The 6,464-nt window shown below is 39.1% G+C and overlaps 1 long non-coding RNA gene across 1 annotated transcript; it reads left to right on the forward strand.

The window, feature by feature from the left end:
• Positions 1-234: 234 nt before the first annotated feature.
• LOC120292795 lies at positions 235-2,282 on the forward strand. Its single transcript, XR_005550404.1, has 2 exons — positions 235-653; positions 2,069-2,282. It is a non-coding gene; the product is annotated as an uncharacterized LOC120292795 (long non-coding RNA).
• Positions 2,283-6,464: the final 4,182 nt, after the last annotated feature.

The following is a 6,464-nucleotide window of genomic DNA, read 5'->3' on the forward strand; positions in this document are numbered from 1 at the left end:
AAAATAAATTGCACCTATTGAATATTGTTGTGGGAGGATTGAGTTAGTGGAGGGTGTGGGGGCAAGAGTGGCTAGGATGTTGACAAGTGGAGGGTGAGAATCTGCTCTTGGAAAGGTGGCCTATCACCATCATCTTCTTCCTTGAATCAAGGGAGCTTGTTGGACTTTGAAAAAGAGGAGAGAGAGAGAGGGGTGAACGGAAACCAGTAGCTCGCCCAGCCCGCACGCACGCCTCCTTCGCCCGCTCGACGCCGCCGCTCATCGCCGTCGCCGGAGTCGTCGCCGTCCACGCCCGCTCGCTCGCGCGACCGGCCAGCTCACCGTTCCGCCTCCGCCCGAGTCTCCAGCCGCGTCATCCCTGCTTCTTTGTTCATTTTGGTCGCTGTTAGGAGCCGTTGGAGCTCCCTCCGACCGCCGTGCACCGCCGCCTCAACCCGCCTGAGCTGCTGCCGCCCATCCCCGCCGGCTTTGCGCCCGAACCGCCGCCGTGCAGCCCTCTGTCGGCCTCAACCAGCAGCCAAGAAAAGTGGGTATGGCAGCGGGTATTTGGCCCGTTTTGGCCGTCTTCCCGAGCCCGGATGCTCGGCCTGCTTTAAGGAAAGTCGATCCTTGCGTCGATCCCGTCGTTTTGGTCCACTCGGTTCGTTAATCGGGTGAGTTTAGCTCACTAAACCTCGCTTAGCGGGTTAATTATGCTTAGGGAGGTTTAGTTTATGTTAAGTATTATTAGGTTGTTAGTTTAGGTTATTTAAGAGTAGATTAGATTAAGGTGGTGTTTTAATTTAAAGTGTGCTTAATTAAGGGTAAGTAGGTTTATTTAAAATAAGCCTTGATTTGACATAAATGAATTTACTTTTGATTTATTTAAATGTCCTGAAATTATTAAATAATTTAATAATATATTATTATTCGAAATTATTAAAATATTATTATTTAATTATTTTCGGAATAAATTTAATTATTTATTAAATTTCGAAAATTTTGTCAGGACCCTAAATTCTCAGAATTTTGTGCCGGTCGCTGCTGTGTCGTTAGTTTTTGAAATTGATGATTGGATATTATAAATTGAGCGTGGATCGTGAAATATATGGATATTATTATTTAATTAATTTTTGGAATAAATTTAATTATTTAATAAATTCTGAAAATTATTTTGGAACCTTATTTTCTTAGAATTTCATGCGGATCGCTGTTGTGCATTTAGAATTTGAATTTGATGAATGGATGTGGCAAATTAAGTGTTGATTGTGGTAAATAAGGACTTTATTCATAAAAACCCAAGTGTCGGGTTTTGATGCAAAAATTAGATTTTAATGATTATATTAAATAGTGGGGTTTGAAAAAGTGAGATATTGGCTTTTTAATTTGAAATTAGCGTGTCCCCACACACGTGAGTAATTTCTGGAATATTTTTAATATGAAGAAAAATAGCCGGGATCACTATTTTAAGTGGAAGCATTGAGTGAAATATAAAGTGTCATGGGGCCGAGTATGCTTTGGCTGTGTGATAACTAAGAGGAATCGTCCTGGGCTGTTGAGCCGGACTTGCCCCTATATGGGATGCCCATGCGGTGGATGTGGGTCGCAGTTGATTCTGGGCCCATGCTTCTTCGGGAACGCCGTCGATGTACTGACGAAGCCGCGCTCCATGGGGGGAGGCGATGCCTGGCTATATGCCAATAGATAGCCAAACTGCGAGTAGGCTATGCTCTTGTGTGGCAGTGAATAACAATTGTAATGCATGTTGAGTGTTGTTGATGTGTCGAATTATGGGACGGAATTGTATGGCATGGAATGGGACGTGTCATAACGATTTAGTCTTATAATTAGGACCCCCGCGGTTGTTGGTTATATGAAAGTGAAGGCGTTCTGGTTGTTTAAGTTCCTATTACTATCGGTGATTGAGTGATTTGAATTGTGCTAACCTGCAGGAAGGAACTGAGGCGAGGTAAGTTCTCTGTGTGATGTGGCTAGGCCACCCTTTGGCGTATTTTCTTTCTAATAGGGGTTTAGGGGGTTGAACTTGCTGAGACATCGTCTCATCCCGGTTGTGTGATTAAAATTTCAGGTCCCTAGATGGCGGTCGTGGAGGACCCGAAGCCCTAAGTCTGGAAAGGTGGAGACTGAAGTATCGGTGAACGTGTCCTGCTAGTTGGTGTTAGGATAGTTCCCCTTTTTGTCGAGCCGGTCTACTTTGTAGACAGTCCAGAGTTGTATTTAAACCTATGTGTTTGTAAATGAGTGTTTGGTATTGTGATTGATTGCCTGCTTTTCTATCCCAAGTTAAATGTTGTCAGGGGATTTGTTTCACTTCCGCATGCATAATAAAATGAATGGGTCGGCGATGTATCCTGGGATGTCGCATATTTGATCGACCGCAGTGGGATGTGCGCGCGCTCGGGGTTCGGGGCGTGACACAGAATGTGGAGGGCCAGATGCCCGGTGGCCTGGGAGGCTGAATGGGTGATGTGGTGATCAAAATTGAAAGCTAAAAGTGGAAATTGAACCCATGGCATGACATGCATGATATGCATGATGATATGCATGATAATGATGATGATGATGATGATGATGATGATATGTGATGAGAAATAATGATGATCACCCATGGCATGACATGCATGATATGCATGATGATGATGATGATGATGATGATGATGATGATGATGATGATATATGATATGCATGATGATGATGATGATGATGATGATGATGATGATGATATGTGATGTGAAATAATGATGATCACCCATGATATGATATGCATGATGATATGCATGATGATGATGATGATGATGATATGTGATGTGAAATAATGATGATCACCCATGATATGATATGGATGATGATGATGATGATGACATGTGATGTGAAATAACGATGATCACTTATGATATGGTATGTATGATAATATGCATGGTGATGATAATGATGATGATATATGATATGGCTCGATGACATGTGTAATGATGACATGTATGATGAAATGATATTATGATGATGATGACATGTATGTTACGATGATGATACACATGAATGTGTTATGTATTGGTATGATGATGCATGATAGTATGCGCATGGCTTCAAGGTAAGTAATGCCTGCAATGCATGTATGATTGCATGATGCATTGAGTTGTTATTAGATTTCCCTATCTGTTGAGTGGTTGTACTTACCCCTTTTGGGGACCAACATTTCAGATTAGTAGATGGGTTTGAGCGGTTGGATATGACCGCGAGGAGAAGGATAGCAAAGGAGGGAACCTTTGGACGCCGACACTGGTTGATGGACCTTAAGCATATGATTGTGGGAGGAGATGTCGGTCATCTTTTGAAGTATAGCCGAGTATAGAAATATTGGCATTTCGATGTACTGACTAAAGATGTCTATCTGCTTTATGTAAATAAACGTGTTCGGTTTTAACTTATATAAGATATTTAGTAGGTGTGCATCGTTTTCTAAATATAGAAATAGAGTTTGTTGGATGTGCTTTCGTATATGAATTGCGCAAGGGACCTATAAAAAAAAAAAGTGTAAACCCCCTATGTTGTATGGACCCGCTGCAATTGAAATGGTATCAGAGTGACATGACATAGAAATAGTGAATGGTAAGCGAACTGTGGCGACCCTAATCGGATTGGGGGCCGTCGAGGGGTGCCACAACTGGCCCAGATTTGGTGATGGAATTGTGGCCCTTATTAGATCAAGTGAGGACCCTTGTGAGGGCTCACGTCGTAGCCCTCACCTAGATCTGACGATGGCGTCTTGGTCATTGCTTGTTGATGTTGGCCATTGTTGAGGCTTGGCATTTGGCGGAGGAAAAGAAGAAAAAGGAAAGAAAATAATTGTCCGCATCAGTTCTGGCTACTACACCATCGAAAGGACTAAATTGACAAGCCAACAAAATGTTTAGCACTATATTGGCCAAATTGAAAGATTTATAATTGAATTGGCTATTATACAATAGATTTAAAACTTTTTGGACAATTTTCTCTAACTATTTGATTGAGTGTTTCTAGTGAACTACATGACTGCGGTGTCAACATAGTTTGAGCCTCTGGCGAAGCTTGGTATCCCAAGCCAAATGGAATTAAAACCTCTAGTGGAGATGTCTTGATTTTGTGCTTGCGTACACATCAGATAAAAATGATTAAATTAATACTTGTTAGCATTCGCGTAATGCTAAAGATACTAAAACCCACATATGAATGGGTTTACTAGAAAATGTGACTAATGGTAAGTAGTTATTTAAGTTAGTGGGATCATCTAAACACTGGCAAGCAGAAATCTGCATCATTAAGTAAATCTGTTTAGTATGCTCATATTAGTATGTTTTAAATCTCATAAATTTCGTGGTATAATTATTTGAAAAGTCCAGAGCTTCTTTTATAGAATCCCTCAAAGAAATTGATAAAAGGCTTCCAAAAAGGCTAGAACTTTGTTCATATTTATGGAGCACTTATTGCCATCAATGAAAAAAAAATTGACCCAAGTATCACCTCATGTGGAGCATTCCTTGAAAGCCATTAATTCAGTTACGTTAGAACTAGTAAAATTTGGAGACCTATAACCAACTATATTTATTTCTCAAATTTTCAAGGTTCAGTAGTTGTTGTTAAAGTTTCTAGAGTCCTATTTAATTGGAGTTGTTTTCTGGTAAAACTAGTTTGTCTTTCCTATGAGTATTGGTAATTACTTATGCTTGGAAGTTGTTCCCTGCTAATTCATATAGGCACGTTATGATAAATGAAAAGGCAAATCTTATTTGATTCATGTCTTATTTCGAGCCTTTGACTTGAGAACAAAAAAGCTTCTTTTTTTCTTGTTTTGCTCTTGTCCCTTGGGTAAATTCATTGTGGGTGGTGAGCAACCTATTTATTTAAATTCTCGCTTGTGTAACATCTTGCTTCTCTACACTCTCTCTAGTTTCACTCCCTATCATCCATTTCAAAGTTGAATTAGATTAAATTTTATCTTGCAAAATCCCATCTTGCAAACCCCGTATTATTCTGCTCCAACAACTTTCTACTAGAAAATCGATTAGTCAACGAATTATGGCGATTGGATAAAATTCACATCTTGCAAACAACCCCCCTCTCTGACAATCGGTTGACCTCCATGTTTGATCTTGTAAATATATTTGTATACTGAATTGGCAAAAAATAAGTTTTTGGTACTATTTACAAATGTCCATTGTGAATGCTCAATTTGCTCATAAGAAATTTGTATTACTTACTGGTGGTGTTTTGCTAATACCATTCATCTCAATCCTTTTCTAGGTTCTATAGGTACCAACAAATGAGATAGAAGATGTATCAATGGGGTATTTTTATAATTTGAATTTGGTATAAGTTGAGATGGCTGTATATATATTTGAGATGGATTTAATACACTGATCTTGTAATTGTGGATAAGCCTGCAATGAAAGACTGTAATTCCAACATTAGGAATAGAAGTTTAAAAAAGCGTATCGACATTTTGTTAATAAAAGAATAATCATGGCCGGGATTATTATCAGACGAGGAAGGAGCTTTGTAGGCTAGAGAATCGACCCATGTGTCTCTCTCTCTTACCTTGTTTGCTTGCTCAATCATTGGAGAATCACGATGGACAAACCTAGAGTACCCTTAGTTCCTCATTTAAGCCTCGCGAATTTATTGATTGAAGACTGATTTTGTGACTATTACATGGACAATCAAATCAATAGATCACCATTACTTTTTTGGCAGTCGGGAAATTTCTAAGGTGGAACAATGGACTGTCTCTTGTGTTATCCAACGGTTTAGATTTATCAATAAATAGACCATTTACTCTCAATGTTTCATCAAACAGTTGACGATCGATGCTGTAAGTATACAGTACAAAACACATTTTTGTATAGGTCACTCTAGGGATAAGCGGTTCTAGGTTTCTTACAAGTTCTGCTTGTAATTTGGAACCTATCATCAGGTATATGTTCCTCATTTTTTGGAACTTGGAGCCTACTCATCAAAACCTAGAACCTAGAACCTACCTTGTCACAGGTTCTAGGGTCCAACAAAGTTTTTTTTTTTTTTTTTTTTTTTTCATTTTTCATTTTTAGTTAAACAAAACGAAAATGAACACAATAATAATAAACAAGCTTGTCATTCATCAAAAAGAATACAAAATACACAAAAGTGAATAGCAGCAACATCATTGACATGTGCGACTCTTTTCCATGGAGGCTTGTCGACACGCGGGCTGCTCATCATCAAAGTCTAAACAGCAGCAGCATTGTTGACGGCCAAAAAGCGATGGCAAAACAACAATGTCCAGAAAAAGCACTAACAAAAATTTGACATTTAAAAACACTAACCTCAATTTCAAAGCATTTCTGTGGAATAATATCAAGGCACACTCTAAAATTAGCCAACCCATCATCGGCATACTTTGGAAATTTTTGACAAAACTTATTAAAAAGGGTCCACAAAGAGACACCAATTTA

This window comes from Eucalyptus grandis, chromosome 1, assembly GCF_016545825.1.
Source record: "Eucalyptus grandis isolate ANBG69807.140 chromosome 1, ASM1654582v1, whole genome shotgun sequence".
NCBI lineage: Eukaryota > Viridiplantae > Streptophyta > Magnoliopsida > Myrtales > Myrtaceae > Eucalyptus > Eucalyptus grandis.